The sequence below is a fragment of the Triturus cristatus genome, chromosome 1_2 (genome assembly GCF_964204655.1).
Source record: "Triturus cristatus chromosome 1_2, aTriCri1.1, whole genome shotgun sequence".
NCBI lineage: Eukaryota > Metazoa > Chordata > Amphibia > Caudata > Salamandridae > Triturus > Triturus cristatus.
Genome location: NC_140580.1, coordinates 108,146,564 through 108,165,760, shown reverse-complemented (window position 1 = coordinate 108,165,760; position 19,197 = coordinate 108,146,564). Strand labels below are relative to the sequence as shown.

Below are 19,197 nucleotides of genomic sequence, written 5' to 3'. Positions count from 1 at the left end.
TGGTTGTCTGAAATGATTGTGTGCTTGTTGCCGAGTACCTCTCCTGACTGAAAGGAGTGCACCTTGCCACTAGAACTTTAGGGGTTCTGCTCAGAAGGATGAACACTTGCCTGCCATCCTTTTCTTGGGAGCTCAAGGTACAACAGTACAATTACTATCTAGCCCTCTCTCTCCCTCTGAATTCCCTTCACCCATGGTTAGTCACAGATACTTGTCATCTCTTCTGATACTAGGGATTAACCTCTAGAGGAAGTAGAGGAAGATCTTCCCTTCCACAGATGTCCTGTGAATTCAGGTGAGTGGCCCTTGGTGTCACACTAGGGACAAATAACGCAAACGCGCCTCACCGTCCACTAACTAGGTTAAAACTGACACAAACCACTCAAGCGTGCATCAGCCGTGGGGACATTTCCTTTAGACACATCAAAATGCCCCTAACCATAGCATTTTACTCAACTGCTTCTTTACAGAATTAAATGCCACAGAATATTCAGCAGACCATACAAATTCCTCTCCTTTCTTCAGAAGTAACTTCATATGATGAACCAAAGAAGCAAAATCTAGTACTTTGTTAATCCTAAGAAATACCTCAGCTGTTCCATGTCCTTTGAAAAAGGTAACTCACTTACACACCTCATCAAATCTGTTCTGGGACTTATCCCTTCACTAGGAATGGTATGGCCAAGATACATCACCATGATCATCAGGAACTGACATTCCTCCCTTTTAAATGTTAACCTGTTCTTCTTCAACGGTGATATCACTTCCAAAAGGCTCCCATCATGCTCAGTTCTGTCGTCACAATACACTAAAATGTCATCTTGGAGTAAAAAAATACATTTAACACCCTCCAACACTCTCTGTTCTGTTCAACAACTTTATTCGGTTAAATGAACATAAAAGCACAATAACACACAGTTAAAAAGCATTATGTTTCAATAAAACCATATCATAATCCAGCTATTCCCCCATGTTAAAAGAAGAAAAAGAGGATATTTAAAATAGTAATGCCCACATGAGCAGGGAAATTTCATATTAAAATTAATCTAACATATGAAGTCCTACAGTTTTGAAACACCCATATTGCTTAGGCTATAATGCATATTTCCTTTTCAGTTTCAGTGCTTGAATAACAAAGGTCAGACTGAGCAGCTTATCAATGGGGACACCAGACGCTGGAGGCAGAACAGTCTCTCCTGCTGGTTATTAACAAGTCTATCATTAAGATTGGTGCGTAGAATTTGTGTCCTAAAAGAAGAATATAAGGTGCCAAAAAGCAGAAAGTTATGCATTGATTGGTGCGACCTCCCATCACAAGGGCAACAGGGTAAAGTTGGCAACTAAGTACCTGATAAAGGAAACATAACCAAAAAAATAAATCTTAATCCCACAAAACTGTGTGAGATAAAACCTTAAACCTGGTGCCTTTACCCAAGTCAGATAAGGTTCCATGCCATTAGCTGTAGACAATGGCACATACGATTGGACCATAAACATTTTCCTTATCACCCACAAACAAGCAACTGCTAAGAATAATTCGAAGGGAATGCAAATAAACTAGAAAGCACCTAAAAGGGTAATGAAGTTAAATGTCAGGACTCGTAACTCAAGTGTAACTGATGGTAAGCACAATATAAATCAAGGACATTGAACATTTATGCAGCACCCAACTTAGACAGCTCTTCAGCAATATTTGGTAATGGGTGCCTCTCGAACCAAGTATTTATGTTTAAGTCCCGGAGGTCCACACACATCCTTAGGCATCAAAAGTATGGGTGCAAGCCAAATTTTAGGACTCAATCTCCTCGATGACACATAATCCTTTGAGTCTCTCCAGTTCCGGCTTCAAAGGCTTCATCATTAAGTGCAGTACTTTTTGTACCACTGGCTTCACACCCTTTGTTAATAACATTTTGTGTTCAAAATTATAAAACAAACACAACCTATTTGCAAACACTTCATGAAAGTGTTGTATTACATCACACTCTTCACTAATATGCACAATCATTATTAATTGATTTGGGGAATCAGGATTCAAAGTAATGCCAAGATCTTGTTGGTGTCGCAACCTTGGAAAATTGCAACCTCTCTTTACAACATATACTTTACAGACTATATCCCTAACTTTGAAAACAATTTTCATGAGTGCAAACTCTGTTTAATCCACAGAGCCCTCACCATAACCAGCAAGATTTATGTCAGGTGCATACAGTCTGATCTTCATTTGTATACCTATTCTGGTCTCTGACCAAAGTATGAAGCGAACTAGAGTTGGCTAATGTTGTCACATCCTTGTCACCAATGACCCCCTTGCATTCAGGCATCCTCACTATCCCAACATCACACTCATTCCCACTCACAGGGACATCCACTACTCATAAGACAAACTTGTTAAGATCCACCCTTACTCCAAAACTTCAGGATTAGTCTCAAAATCAGAATCCACTTTGTCTTTTCAACCTTTGAAGCCCATGTTCTGGTGTGAACCTGGGCTTCCATTGGAATTCTCAAGGGCATATTATCAAGCCCATTATTACCGCTTTAGCAGCAGTTTCCTGCCGCTAAAGCGGCGATAATTTTAATGCCGTTCTTGATAATATGCCCCAATGTCTTTTGTGGCTTGGGATTTTTTAACTACTTCTTGCAGAGACCTGGGGCCTAAAACTGCTTCTAACTTGAAACCTTTGCATTAGCTCTGTGTGTGTTTGGATATAATGTATCCTATTTTTCGATATATCATTCCCCCCTCCAGTTGATTCTTCAACCACTTCTTATAACCTGCTACTAGGGGGATAACCTCATACTCACTACTCTGTCCCCTTACATCCCTAGCACTCTTCCTAACCATAAATGTCCCACCTATGTTTGCTGTTATCCTTTTTCAATACGCTATTATCACCTGAAATATAAGACACGTCAAAAGCAATACAGCAATTATAGGCAACAAGGTCTTGAATACCCCGACATCCAGAACGGCACCCATTTGAACGAGCCCTCGAACCACTCAAATGGCGCACCCCCACTTGATCCATCTTCATGTGTAGATCATGCAATGTCTGCATGGCCTCAGCCCATGTCCCATTGTCCTATTCTACACACCCCTCTCATGGCCGTCATTATGAACTTTATTCTGGTTCTACTTCAAAATCATGTACAGGGGAACTCACAGGGGGCTTGCAAACTGCATCTGGGTCCAGTTAGACCACCTCCGCTTCCCCCGGGTCAACCTCCCCAGTGGCAACCCCTAATGACTCCCACCATGCTACTTGTGACCACATGTGTCATTGAATAGTCTGTGTTCCTGTGGGACAATTTCCCAAACCGCAGTGCCATAGTACTCTGCAGCATTCTTTTCTTCCACTGATGGTGAAACAAAGACTCTTAGACAGCGCATAGGACAGTGATACAAATAGGAGAAGTCCACTGCTGGTATCACCAGGGAGGGTGTGTGTACAGTCACGGAGGTCATTCCAATTCGGGGTCAGGTGTATTGTGGAGCCGGGTCCCGTACTGGAGAAAGTGGTCCATCAGGCTGGCGGTGTCCCCTGCATGTCGGCGTCATCCACAGTGGTGTTGCAGTTGAGGTTACTTCACACATTTACTGTTCCATTTCCTCTGAAACAAAGAGAAAACTGAGTTAAATTCATTGCTATTCTACAGTGTGTTTTAGTTCCAGTCCATGAATATCTCTGTATGTTTGCATCCCATATTTTCTGAAATCATCCTATAATGTTACCAAATCCTAAAGGGCTACTTGTCTCTGTACCATTCTACAATGATACAGCTCTACATATGAATGTGGCACCGGTATGCCATTTATCATTGGCAAATTCTGATCCTGTATTACATTCGGATGATGGTTGAGTTACCCCTAAAATACCCTAGTCTAATATCCCTTTTTTCTGCACTTTGGCCAACCTCTCTTATCACCTGTTTCCTTCATTCTTGATCTCTGATCTCGTTTCTCTAGTCTATCTGTCAAGTTCAATAGTACTTCAGAGATGGTATCAATTATTGTTTTTTTAACTTGCGTAGTAATGGGACTAAGATGTGTTGGTTGCAGCTGTGCTTTTATTCTACATAAAAAAGGTACAAAACACAGCGAGTAATGGCTTGAGAATACCTCTTTAGGGTGATGCAATTTATCTACTGCAGCAACATGGGGGATGAGGGAGCATATAGAACAACTGGTGTTAGATTTGGATGTGCCTATACTGTACATGTGCTGGTACCTGGTACCACATATCTTCAAAACAAAGCAGTGTGGAGAGGATGAGGATCAGTATCATTATCAACTGTTCTGCGCATGTGCATAATAGTTGATGTAGAATAAAAGAAATAGAAGAAACATAAACCGACAAGGGCTAAAAAGCATCAGTATTAGCGCACCGAGAAGGAAAAATAAAACTAAAGCACATAACTTAAAATAAGTGTCTCTTGTTGAAGCGGTGGAGGGAGGCTTTACTCCGGTTGCTTCTCCTGTTCTCCCCACTCTTTTTCCTGCTTGGTGTCCAAACAGATGGATGGCGCAGCTAGGGCCAGGTAGATGTTGGAGTTCAGAAAGAAATCCATCGCTTGTAGCTGCAAATTTATCTCTATAGGTAACTGTGCTGTCAGAATCTCTCCACTGGTGAAACAGTTTCTGATGCAAGGGTGTCTGTTGGTCATGCCCTGGAGGGGCATCATCTGGAGGGGCCTTAATGTGCATGGCAGCTACAGTGTACCCTGTTTAGAAACTAACTTTGACACTTGTATTAGGTGAGACAAATAAACAGGCTATTAACAGTTTGTTGTATTTCAGGTGCACTCTCAGTCTGTCACCTATGTCTAGTTAGTAGCACAACGGTGTTCATCCTTCTCCCTGTCACTATCTGATGTGGGGTCAAAGGGTGGTTTGACCCTGGGGTGTTTCTCGAGGTGAACAGTGCTAGTGGGAGACAATATAAACATTACTTTTCCAATGTTACACACAGTTTACTTATTTTGATATTTTAAGAGGTCATTGAAGCACACCAGGATGTTGTTACTTTGGGGGAGGTAAGCTAACAAGAGTTTGTGTATCATTCCTAACAGAGTGGTAAGGTGGTAGAAGATATTATTGACAGAAATGTGTGTGCGAAAATCGAATCTGATCCCCTCAGAAATGCCCCACTGGAGCATTACCTCATGGACCAGAAAATTAGCTACAAACTTGGCATCACAATGGACATAATTTCCAACTTTCTCACTGCTGGCGCCTGGTGCAAAAATGTTTGTTGGCGCTCCCAATGACCACCTCTGCCACTGATCCACTCACTACCACCCTCTAACAGTGCCCCTCAAATTCCCATAACACCTACTCTCAGAAGCATTTAATTGGTTCGTTCTGAAGCGCCACTCATACCAGGCTAGGGTGCAAAAACACTCCACACCACACCCACATTACATAGAGACAATCAATCACACGTGTGAATCAATGCATGAAAAATGTTACATAAGACCGAGAACTACAAGGTGCAGGAGCCACATGACATCCCCACTGACAGGCAGTACAGTTCAAGAGTGCCTGATCTGGAGAAGCACAAACTCAGTCTTTGAACTGGAACACCATGGTTGGGAGGTCTCTTTACTAATAAGAATTTATTTCCACTTATTGTAACATTAGAAAAATGAAAGATTGAACAAAAAATATATCTCTCTAATCCATATCTTGTAGTATCTCTACAGCTCCTTGATGACAGTCAATAGCTCACTGCTATATATAATGAGTTTAACCTATAAAACTGCAAGCAACAAAAAGAATCCTGCTGACAAGAAACAGTAACCCACTAACCTATCCGCATTGTATGCACTTTGTGATTTGCTGGAGGCAAGAAATGCTAGTAAGTACTTTTAAAACTATAGTATACTTGGAACGCCCCCTCCCCCACACCTAGAGTCAGTATCATGTGTGGTGGCACCGGTCGCACCATCCTAGAACTGCCCCTGATCCAAGTGGAGGTCTTTTGATGCCGAAGTATTGTGGAAACTCTTACCTTAAAAATGGGGTTTAATGAACCCTGCTGGCACACAATACATTGTGGTCATCTCATGTAAGTTGCAAACAAACCATTCCTGGCATATTTGGAGAGACATATTGGGCCTAGCAGGATGCAAAGGGAAATGTAGCAGATTAAGGGCAATAAGGAGCAATGCTTGGATATGTCTATATATTAAATCTGTTCCTATCTGTGTGCATCCAATGGACCTGAAGGTGGCGATGTTTGCTGATGGTCCACTAGCTAACAAAACTATTGTATGTGTGTTGCTAAGGGGGTGTTTTGCACTGTTGTGGTGACATAGGCTGAATCAAAGTCTATGGTTATTGCTTCCACTTCCCCTTGTTTAAGTGCTGGCACTAAAACTACTAGTTCAGCAATTTGAGTTAAGTAATGAGGTGGCAACGTTATCTGGTCTGGTATCAGCAATATATTTGAATAGTCATGCAACATGGCTTTGACCACTACTGCACCTGTGTGTCTCAATCCTGTGTCCTTATCTACTGTGGAGACCCATTTACAACACTGCCTGTCATGGGGTCTACGTGTGCTTGGCTACACTCATATGGAGAATCTATTGCCCCCTCATTGATATCATTGCCAGCATCTGAAATGGGGTATGCGAAGAAGGCAGTTGAGTTGTCTTTATGAGACTCAACTGCCTTGATGTGAGTCAACTGAGGAGGACATTTGTTTTACTCTCAATGTCCCTTCTTTTGCTTTGTTATCATTAGGACCCTCTGGCTTTGGCCATTTTCGGGCTCTCCCTCTTGGCCTCTTCTGGGCCTGTGCATCTACTACTTGTTTCTGTGAGTTGCTTTTCTTTATACTGCCCTTGTGTCTGCCTCTGAGTCTCTTCTGAATGGGAGAACCTGCAGGCTCCTGACTTTTCTTTGTACTGCCCTTAGGTCTGCCCCTGGGTCTCTTTTGAGTGGGAGGACTGGCAGGCTCCTGAGGCCAGGGGTATGTGTGGTATTTAGTAGCCATGTACAATTCTGTATAATTTTTTCCTATCTGGTCTCTGTTTTCAGGGTATATCTCAACCAGGTGTTCTACAGGGGTCAATATAACAATACATTTCAGAAGGAGGGTCTTAGGGAAGTTTAAAGACCTGCAAAGGATTCAATCCCCAACTACTAACAGACAAAAACACGTGAGAAATCCCTGGGTCTATCATGTGAAAAATACTAGAAATTAGAAAACAGTAATTAGGCCATAGACTATCCCACACAGGCTATACTGTGGGGAAAATCCCCACAGTATAGCCTGTGTGGGATAGTCTATGGCCTAATTACTATTTTTTAATTTCTAGTATTTTTCACATGATAGACCCAGGGATTTCTCACGTGTTTGTGTTCTACAGGGGTCCCCATGGCACTGTGGAGGACCTTGTCTTTATGTTTGAATATAGAGGTTACACTGAATGTATCAATTTCTATTCCATTAATAAATCTTCCACCTCTCTTTCCCCAAACTCCAAAACCACCCTGCCTCTGACAGGTAGGTAGGCCTGTTGAGTTAATACTTGTATTTAATTAACAATTACATTCCTAAAGTCCTGAATTCTTTCATATTATCATTTCCTTCTATTTATTTCTCATTATCCTGGAGATCCACTCGTCCCCTAATCCTTGCATACGTTTCATTAACACAAGCTATTTTTCCCTTTCAACTCACTAATTCTTATACATTCTTCTAAATAATCCAGTTTCTTTTGGCTGGTGAAAGTTTAAGCAGAGACTAGTATAATGTCTCAGACACATTTAGATAAAATATTTTATTTTACTTACAAATGTCTATGAAAATGTGATTGCAATCTCAAAAAATGACATACTTTATACTGCAGTTTTAATGTACTGAGTCCTGCGTTTAGAGAATATTCTCAAATAACTGTTTGTATACCCTCAAGATATTCATCTATATCCCTGTAGGATGTTGTTAAAGGTTTTCAATTAATTATTTGGAACATTTATCTAATCTTCTAAAGTATCTAATGTTATTACATCAATGTATGTTGTCCTTAGACCTAAAAGTGATGTGGTGTCAATCCTAGGCGCTCAAGGATTTCTCCCATTAAGAGATTATTAGGTGGTACTGGTATTGGTAGTCTACTGGGGTCAGAAAAACCTACAACCTTACTGTTATAAAGATGGACAATTAATTCAGGAACCTGTTGTGATTGACTACCTGTGTACCATTGAGACATATTGTCTAAATAAAATCCTTTTCTAAATTCTACAACATTTCTCACAAAATATGAAATCCTAACTAAATAACATAAACAACATAAAATACAACATGACATTAATCTGTGGCCACACAGCAATTCATATTTACATAAACATGCTAATATATTGTAAAACTACTCATCTATTCTAAAATTACCTACTCTTCTAAAACTACTTACTATTCTAAAAGCTATTTATTAGGGCAAAAAGCTCCTACTGCCGGTCACTTCTCCTGGACTCATAAGGAGGACTTTTACTGTCTGTAACTGCAAACTGTGACTTCCAGGATTAAGGCCTGGGACGACTTGAGTGTTCTGCCTTTCAGAACATATACTGGCTGCCCAGTCTCAAGTCCCACTCTACCCTGACCACTTCTGACTACTTTTACTCAGGTCCCCTAGTGCCCTCCGGACTGACCACAAGAACTCTAGTCCTTATTATTGTGTCAATACACAATCACGCATGCATTTCCCAACATACGAATAATAACAAAATAATAACATATAACATATTCTACTGTCAACATGCTACTTGTAAAGTAAAAGGAACAACATCTGCACTGTTCTCACCTTTTAATAATGCCAACTCCCAAGTCCTACCCATCCCAGAGAAATGAGAAGACTTTGTAACAGGCGCCTTCTTACTTTCTTTTAGTTGTGCAAATCATTTCAAGAGGACAGGAGGTATTTCAGGCTATGGTAGCAGGTGAGAAGAAATGGAACTCCTGGCTCAGGAACTCGACAATATGTTAGAGGGAAATCTATTGAACAAACACCAAGAACCGCAAGTTGACAATACAATATGGATTTATTACAATACTGTAGTGTGGATCAGTCACTACAGGAGAGATCAGCTCACCTCAAAGAAGATGCAACTTGATGTCTCTCCTTATAGCTCCGAATCAGTTCTATTTATTCTTCCAACCACAGAGGAAAAAGTTACAAGTTGACGTAAGCAATGTTTAAAAAGGACAGACAAGATGGCATCAGTAGATCTAGCAATTTCTCGGAAAGAGGAGCGCATGTAGGTGGGCCTAGCCTCACATGACTAGTGTGGAAACCCCCCAGTGGGTTTCAGTTCTTGGAATCTAAGCAGAGCAAAGAAATTTTGAATTAACTGAACAGCGAGTGGTTATGTCCTGCTCAATGCCTATTGGCCAAGCTTATCTGACCTTTTGTATGTGGTTTCTTCCATCAAGCCATCTAGCCAGTTAGGTGTGAAGCTGTGGTTTCTGCAGAAGCAAGTTACCAGCTATGTGACCTGTGGGTGTTATCTCGGCAGAAGCGTACATATGTGCGTCAGTATATACTAAGGCAGGATGTGCACCTGGTATTTCTTCCTATGTACATGTTCAAGCTTAAAGGTGTAGGAAACCGCAGCGCTTCTGAGGAAGCAGGATCTTATGTGATTGGTGTATTTTGTTTTTTTTTGCAGAGTTTTATATAGCGCGAACTGGAATCCAATCAGGTATCAGAGCGCTTTACATAGCACCAGTTACATTACACAAGGACACATTCATTTTTGTTAGGCACGGGGAGATTAAGTGATTTGCCCAGAATCACAGGATTTTTTTGGCCCATCTCTCTACCAGATGGAACTTGTGTTAACCTATTTTTGCAATTTCTATGTTAACGTGCTACTGGTGTCCTAAGTCTGAAGGAAGATATGATTTACGCTTCATGCAGAAGCTCAATTTGCTAACTGCAAGCTATTTCCTGACCTTGCAGGCTACTTCCTGACATTTCAGCGAACTGTGAGACCTGATTAATTCAGCTAAGCACATTGTCTTTTGTGGCATTGTAGTTTTGAACTATTTCTAGCAGAGGTCTGGGGCCTAAAACTACTTTTAACTTGAAACCTTTGCATGGAAGTTGCAGGCCTCAGCTCTGTGTGTGTTTGTATATAATGTATCCTATTTTTCCCTATATTATTCACTACCCAGAAAACCATCACACATGCCCTCTCCACAAGCCAGCTGGACTGCTGGAACCCCCTCTATGCCAGGATCAACCAAAAACTCACAAAAAGACTCAGATCATTCAGAACTTGGTGGCCAGAATCACTCTCAACCTCCCACGCCTCACTCAAATGACATCATAACTAACACAGAAATCCAAAATGTCACCTTCAACTGATGAAAGCGAATACCATCGCTAGAATCTGAAGTGTAATCTCTGATTTTTCCAATATTATTGGTCGTACCTTTCTGCCTCCGCTCCTCTGTGATGCAAACCTTCATAAGTGTCGGACAAGATGGCAGCACGTAGTGTGTACGTCGCACACGCCTGTCAAATGTATGACCATGCACTGCTGTGCTCGACTTGATGATGGAAATGAAATGCACCATAGAAACAACCTGTTAAAAATGTCCAAGAATACTGCAAAACATTGGTCCACCTGTCAAGATGCAGACAAAGTCTACATTGGAAACACAAAAACATACAGGTGGATGATCGCCAAAATGTCCCAAATGATCCACGGAAGTTTTCCCCTCGTCCAATGTCTTTTTCTCAGTGACTCATGAAAGCAGAGTTGGCTGAAACTGCTGAAACAGTCTGGTAATGACGCTTCTTGTCCCCAGTACAAGATGCTCCTCCCCCTATGGTACATTTACTGCTAATAACAAGTCGGAAAAACAGGTGAGTTATCTTCTTTTATCTTTAGCTTGTAAGTTATTGCCAAATAGAGAACAGAGCTGGTCAGCAAATACCATCCTCACATTCTGCCCTCCTAACCTTCCCTCCTAGAATCAACCCCTTGACAACACAATGCACTCTTCTATTCAATCAAGTTAACCACAACACTCTGCTGCACTGTCATATAAATATGTAGCATTTTGCTGTGCTTTTCACAATATAAATTAAAAGCATTCCATATTGAAATCAATGAATTGCACCCAGGGCTTACTTTTCAGAATCCCATGAAACAAAGACCATTTACCATCTTGAAAGAAGCACAGAAGAAGCAGTAAGTGGTATTGATGTGCATCAGGGCAGGAGGATGTATGGTGTTTGGGAAGCTTTTTGTTGTTGCAGTTTTATATAGCACACTCAACCCACGAGCTGGGGAGCACTTTACTGTGCACAGTTACATTACACAAGGTCAGATTATATTTTTTGGGCACAAGGAGATTAAGTGATTTGCCCAGAATCACGGGATGTTGAGCCGATGCTAGGACTAGAACCTGGTAATCCAGTTTCAAAGTCAGCATCTCTGGGTGTAATGTCACACCATCTCTCTCTCTTGGCACAAGACTGTTTTAGAAAGGTTTCTAATCATCCTATAATGGACCAAAATGGTGTAGCGGATTGAAGTTGTCTTGGTTTTCAGTCTGTTCGAGGTAGAACTAGGAGTTGATATATCTTATCTTTTAAAAAGTGTAGCCTGCACTTTGGCAACTAATAGTTGCCAATTTCCCTTGGTTTGATCTTCTTCCAAATCCATCTCACTAGATGCAAGGTCATTTTGCAGTTGCAAACTTTGGATTTTACAAAATCACAGGTTTTGCAACTGCAAAAAGGGCTTTCTACAAGGGCTTTCTACAATGTACAAAAGCACTTTTATGGGTCAGAATTGTAACAAGCTCTTGCAAGCCTTTCTGAATTGAAATTTGGGGGGAGGATGAATGGGGCATCCTCTCCTATTTGTGATTTGGAAAGGTATGCATCAATGATTTGTGTCTGAAATTGTAACTGCAAGCCATTAATTAGAAACCAAACCAAAGTTGGGGGTATTAACTGATTCGTAAACAGAAGGGCTGGTCCTATGGCACAGATTCCCCTTTGGGAATCATATCAGTGGCCTTTGGAAAGGGAAGGAGGCAAGCACTAGTTTGGGGGGGGGCACTGCCTTCTCTTCTGGCTGTCTTTTAAAAGCAGCTCAAGTTTTAAGGTACTTGGGCAGAATTTACTTGCATGGTCACACAGTAGTCTGCACCCTGGTTCAATGCGGAGTTCAAAGGGTTAAGAAAACAATGCAAGAAACTGGAAAAATGTTGGAGGCGTCATTACCTCCTAAAAGGTATATTAATCCATAAGAATGCCTTACACGAATACCATCAAACAATTAAGAAAGCTCAATCTGACTTTTTTACAGCTCAGATCAATACCTCTTATGACAAACTGGGTTAGGTATTTAAAATTGTCAAAAATGTATCCACCCTGTTGCCCTGCTTCAGCCACTAACGCCATCTCATTAGCTGTGTACCCAACTCTCAAAACTCTTTGATGCCAAAAAATAAGCTATTGTGGACTCTCCATAGTCTGCGAACTCCGACCCCATTCTCATTAGTGGGCCCATGGCCCTGCAGGAGGTTCCGCTAACACCCTGCTCACACTCCCTGCAGGAGTTTGCTCCTATTTCTCTGGAGGAGTTTGCTCACGCCCTTAAAGCACGTAAATATGTGTCCCCTGATGATCCATGCCCCCTTCACATTCTTGTTTCCAACAGCACTGCAATCAACCCCTCCTTAAATCGGCTTTTAAACCTGTCCATTCTGATGGCTACAGTGCCCAGCTGTTGGTAACAGGCTAAATAAATTCCTCTCCTAAAAAAGCCGTCAGCTGAAAAATCCAACCTTTCTTGTTTCAGACCAATCTCTCTGCTGCCGGTCTTTGCCAAGATATTAGAAAACTTAATATTAACCAGCAACTTACCATTTTTTTAGAGCAGAATAAGCTGTTACACCCTTCCCAGTTTGGCTTTCACTCTGACTTCAGCACCAAAACTACTCTGCTGGAGGTTGCAGACACCATTAAGCTAGCATTGGATCAGAGGAAGCAGGTGGCCCTGATTCTCCTTGATCTACCTGCATCCCATACTTCTAAAGCATCTTTATGACATCAGTGTCTGTGGTCCGCTCCTTATTGGTAGGTAGATATCAATCTGTATGCATGGTTCCCTTTATTTACCTAGGAACCTAAATCTCTGGGCTTTGGGGTACCTCAAGGGTCTGCATTGAGTCCTACGCTCTTCTACGTCTTTGTGACCCTACTGATGACCCTCATAGAATCTTACGGCTTGCAAATTGTTTTGTACACTGATGATACACAAATGCTCTTCACCCTAGATAAAAATGCCCCAAACGTGCTGAGAAATTTTAAGTAATGCATGTTGGCATTGTTTCAATGGATGTGCTTTAGCAACCTACAATGCAATGCCGGTAAAATGGATATTCTGCTCTTCGAGTTACCACCACCCAGCTGGGGCAATAACACCTCCACCGCCCTCTACCATGGTAGCTCACAATTTGAGGGTGAAAATAGATACCTCTGCCACTTTACCCCACCTCCCCTTCCCCACCATGTGGCCAAATTAATAGGTTCCTGTTTTGAACTCCTATAGATTCTAAAACAATCCCTTTACCATCTGCCTTTACCGCAGCAGGAAAAGGTGAACAGGCCCTGATCACTTCACAGTTAGATTATGCCAATTCTCTTTCTTGGAGTGTACTGGTTTATCTCCTAAAGAGAATACAGCTGGTTCCGAAATAACCTAATGGCTCTCAACTGTACATCACACATCATTGACTTGACAAGGTCGCTTGGAATAATACTTGATAAGACCTTGAATATGCAGGAGCACATCAGCTCAGCCACCAAAGGAGCCAACTTCCAAATGAGTGTCCTAAGAATGATAAAACCCTTCCTCCCCCAGACAACTTCAAGTCTGCTGTTCAAGCGCTAGTAATTTTCAGGTTGGAGTATGGTGGCACAGCGCTCTGTGGGCTACCCAGCTACAAACTGGCACAACTCAGGGCCTCCCTGAATTTGGCTGCAAGGCTTATCGCGGCTCCAGAAGAAATAACTACATCACACCGGATCTGAAAGCCATAAACAAAGCCCTTCACCATAACACCCCTTTCTACCTAGCTCAAAAACTGGATCTCTCTGGTGGTAGCAGATCCTCTAGGAGTTCAAGCACAACGCTGCTAAAACCTCAAAAATTCAAAAAAAAAGAAAACCTATAATCGAGCTTTTTACGGTAGTGCCCCGAGAATCTGTAACTCCTTGCCTCCAGAAATCAGACTGAATCCCTCAACTGCATATTTCAAAAAAGAAGTGAAAGCCGTACTGATGATTACTCTCTGATCTGAAATGTACCTACTCCCACTGTACGGACTGCCTCGCCCAGAGTGGCGCTCCTACAATGTGTTTCACACCTGATCCTATGACTGTTCTCAACATCCCTATTTGTTTTCTGCTCATTTATGCTCATTTATATCCTTTTCCAGTGTCGCGATATATTGTTCCTCTTGTATACACCAGTATCTTGCATACTACTGCTGCTGTTACTGACCCACTTGTCTCACTCTTTTTTGTCCTTGATCATTTGTAAAGTGCTTTGATACCCACCTGGGTCATGTTTGCGCTATATAAAACTATATATAAATAAATAAATCAATACAGGCTGCAGGCACCACTAAATGGTTAGCACAAGAAGACGACAACTTTCTAAAAGTGGCATTTTCAGAACTGCGACTTAAGATCCGACTTTACTATTTTAAATTACAATTCCTTAGACAGCAAACACGACATTTCTACCTGTTCCCAAGCAAAATGTATTACTAATTATATATAATAAGGTAACCTATTGTTATCCTATGGGACTGGTAGGCTTCACAGTAGTGATAAACATATTTGTGAGTTGTTCACTTCCAGGACATGTAAAACTTAAAAGTAAATGTCCAACTTCTTAAAAACAATGCATCCTGTCCTATAGCCTTATAGGGTCTACACTAGGGCTGACATATGTATTAAAAAGGGAGTTTTAGACTTGGCAAAAGGTTTATTTTGTCAAGTCGATTTGGCAGTTTGAAACTGCACAATAGCTGTAGTTGCAGGCCTGAGACATGTTTTGAAAGAGCTACATTAGTGAGAGGCACTATAAGTGTTGAAGGCACACTATTAGCATTTAATTTAGAGGCCCGTGGGTACATGGAGTACCACTTTACTAGGGACTTACGAGTAAATTAAATGTAACAATTGGGTGTAAGCCAATTGTTATGGGTTCAAAGGAGAGAGAACAGGCACTTTAGTACTGGGCAACAGTGGTAAAATGCACAGAGTCCTAAAAGCCAACAAAAAAGGGTTCAGAAAACAGGAGGGGAGAAGGCAAAATGTTTAGGGTGACCCTGCATAGAGTGCCAAGTCCAACAAATGGTAATTCTAAAGAAATTACATTGGAAACACAAGTAGATCAGTGTTGCCCGCCAGAGCAACAATTATCAATTTTTAAAGTGTCTTTATGGTTTGTTTACACTGGAGATACACGTCTGACCTGATAGGGAAAGTATTTTACCTACTTTGATCTCCATGTTAGAACATTTAGGGCTCTATTAGCAAAGGTACTTTTCGTGACTGCATTTACAGTTTTACTTTTTTTTTATTTCAGTAGATAATATATTTTTTTTAAAACAGCATATGACATTTAAACATATAACATATCGCATACATATAACATGTGCACAGCATCGCTTGTTGTTACAGGGCAGCCAACATTGACTGTGTTAATTGTATGTACAGTTTCCCTATTTTGGCTGCCCACCAACCACTGTCCTCGTATGGGTCAGAGAAAGCAAAGAGAGGGGCAGGGAGAGGGACCAGAGCGGAGAGAGAGAAGAGATATCGCATATAGGGAGAATTAGCCTACTCGCTGTTGTCTAATGAGGGTTGCTAATCTGGTAGTTATACTAGGCCTTTTCAGGGCGGGTCATAAGGGTCTAGATACTTGTCTAGGGATGCCCACATTTTTCTGCAGGGCTGTCTCCACGGTGAGTCTCGTAGGGCCACTGTATCCGCTCCTCTGAGATACGTCACCCAGTTGAGCCATCCCTTAAACGTTGCCTTGGAGGTGTCTTTCCATTTGTTGAGTTCCTGTTGTTAGTAGGAGATCCAGTAGGTCTCTGTCTTGTTGTGAGTCTGCATCTGTTCTATGAAGGCAGTTACCAGAGTGGCAAACTCCGTTTTAAGAGTACATCATAACATGTTGTTTAAAAAGGCAAAGATCTTCTCCCAGAATGTTTTGACTTTGGGACAGTAATATATGAGATGGGCCAGGTCCCCCTTTCCCTTATTACAATTCCAGCACTGGTCATTGGTGCTCAGTCCCAGGGTCGCCAGGCGCGCCGGGGTCCAGTAGATTTTGTGTAGTGTCTAGAACTTTGTCTGAGCTAGTACCGGGGATATTTTACTTTGTGTGGGGGAGGACCATAGCATCTTGGTCTCATTTTCGCTAAGTGTGTCTCCAAGTTGGGACTCCCAGTATTTGCGTGTTTTTTCAATAAGTTTGGTTGAGCTCGGCCATAGGAGTCTATAGAGGTGTGATACCTGGTGCCCTATTCTATTGAGGTTGGTCATATATTGGATGATTGGCGGCTTGGTATCCGAAAGCTTCGCTTTGGTCAGTGCTGTTTTGATTTTTAAGAAGTTATATAGTTCTATGTCTGGTAAGTTATATTTGATTTTTAGCATACTGAAAGTGGTGGGATTCCCTCCCTCTTCGAGTTGGATAGGGTGGGAGATACCTGTTTTCCCCCATGAGTCCATAGAGAGCGGTCTGCCCCTATATTTTATCTTTGTGTTAGCCCACAAAGATTCCCATCTCGAGTTTTTAATGCTGTGTTCCATCTTCTGGTCTACCTTCAGTAGGGCGTTTCTCGTATTTTTGAGTATTGGGTTTGCTGCTAGCATATGTTTATTGGCTGTTAGTAGCGCTAAGGGTTCGAGGTTGTTTAGTATGGCTCTCTCTAGTCCCAGCCATACTGGTGTGTATTCCTGGTTTGGCAGGATCCAATAACTCCCTTGTTTTTCCAAGAAGGCCGTTTGGAAGGTTTTAAAATCCGCCAGGTTTAACCCCCCAGTTTTTTCCCCAATCTTAGTTTTTTAAGGCTTATCCTTGCTTTTTTGTCTCGCCAGATTAAATTATTCAGCATCTTATCTAATTTGCGATGGAAGTCATCTGTGAGTATTAGAGGGAGCATATTTGCCAGGTAGTTGACCATTGGGGTGACCATCATCTTTACTGTCTCTATCCTCCCCCACCAAGTTATGAATTTGGGTGACCAGCCCTCCAACAGCGTCTTTATCTTGGCCAGGATTAGTTTTTCATTTTGTTCCAGTGTGTTTTTGAGGTCATTCCCAAAGTATATACCCAGGTATTTTACTAAACCAGTCTGCCAGGCAAGGCCCGAATCACCCAGTATGTCTCTTGTGGTGTGTATATTGAGTGGTTTACATTCTGATTTGTCTTTGTTTAGCTTGTAACCGGAGAGGGATGAGTACTTATCTATGGAATCCATGAGGGCAGTGATAGAGGATTTAGGGCTTTCTGTGACAATGAGAATGTCATCTGCGTATGTGGCTAGTTTGATTGTGACCTCATTAATGGTGACCCCTTTCATCTCTTCATTGGCCTCGATGTCCCTAATCAGTGGTTCTAGGGCCAGTAGCAACAGTGAGGGGGACAGGGGGCAACCTTGCCTAGTCCCTCGCTGCAGGGTGAAGGGCTCTGAGACAGCCCCATTGACTACGAACATTTACAGTTTTACAACTGCCAGGAATTCACAAAGAGATTCTGGGCAAGTGTAAAACCATTTACAGGTGTTCAGGACTCTGACACCTGCAAAAACATCTCCAGCTGTAAATCCAACCCAAGGGGTAGGAAAGTGGGTGTTCCCAGGCATGGTTTGCTTTACCTTGTGGGAACACCCACAAACTCAGCCAAGGCCACTGCAGGTGAGAACGCCCCACCTTTTTCACCTGCAGCAGCCGCGGCTGCACAAACTTGTACATTTGTGACATTCCCAAACACCAATCCAGCCCATTTTCACCTTGGAAAGAGTCAGAAATTTTCTCCAGCACAGGGCTGTTATAAATCCCTTTCTAGAGTAGGAAAGGACCTGGATCATCCCCAGGCGTGATGGCAGTGTAGGGCAAGAGCATTCTCCACAGAGTAAAAATAATTCCCAGCAGTGAAAGAAAAAATTTGAAAGCGTGCTCCTGGGAATGTTGTGAATTGAAAAAAAGTAGAAAAATATGTTCATGCATAGATGGGGATCTCACGGGTATTTTCCTTTTTTTGTCATAGAATGGGCTAGTAGTTCCCAAACACTCAGTGTGGACTGCTTTCTAATTCAGACCCAGATGTAGGAAGTGAGATATCGGACACACCCCTTGTGTAGACACGCCCATTTACTAGAGCACAGCAGACGCTCTTCGTTCTCCAGTTTTGCTGCTGCTCCTGTCACATGCCTTAAGGAGATTACTGAGTGAGCTAGGCTCCTTCCATTCCCACTGGCTATCATTTCCAAGGCCTCCACTGTATCCGTGTCCAGAAATATGCCCCCACAATGCACTTTTTAAGCAACACCAGTGCTACAGACACTGTTCTACTGAGAAAGGTTTACCGCGTGCATGTCTGCAATCTCATTTCCACTAACCTTGTAAGTATGGGTTAAGTGTCACAAGGCTTCTCTCCCAGGATAAGGCGTTAGGCTTCACCTTAATTGACTCTTGCAGACCCCTCCTTTTACCCTCCAGATATTCTCCGCCTCCTTATATACATTGGTTAATTTGAGGGACGTTTTTGCGTGGGAACCCAGATGAGCCAACGCCTCGTGACAAAGTGTTAGTTGTGTGTACAATATTAGAGGAAGGCAGTGCGAACACTAGTTCTAACGCCTATGCATGGAAGGGCAAATGTCTATATGGTTTCATGTGTGTGCCAAGTACTGATGCCGGCCGATGGTAAAGTCACCATGAAAGATAACTCCACAAAGTGGTGAATTTGTAAATAAATAAGTGCCTGGGCTCTTCTCGGAAGGTCAATGCAGCTGCACCACCCATACCCTGGCAGCGCTGACAATGACAGTGCCAACATAAAACTTAACCATAACACTCCTACAAGTGTGGCAATTCAGACTATTTCAGGCCCTACAAAGTTATAATGATGGC

General features: G+C 42.1%; 1 long non-coding RNA gene across 1 annotated transcript in view; it reads right to left on the bottom strand.

The window, feature by feature from the left end:
• Positions 1–1,020: 1,020 nt before the first annotated feature.
• The window catches only part of LOC146866910 (uncharacterized), a 73,844-nt gene continuing 55,667 nt past the window's right edge, over positions 1,021–19,197 (bottom strand). Inside the window, exon 3 of the long non-coding RNA XR_014966000.1 lies at positions 1,021–3,615. This is a non-coding gene — a long non-coding RNA (uncharacterized LOC146866910). The remainder of the gene's footprint in view (positions 3,616–19,197) is intronic.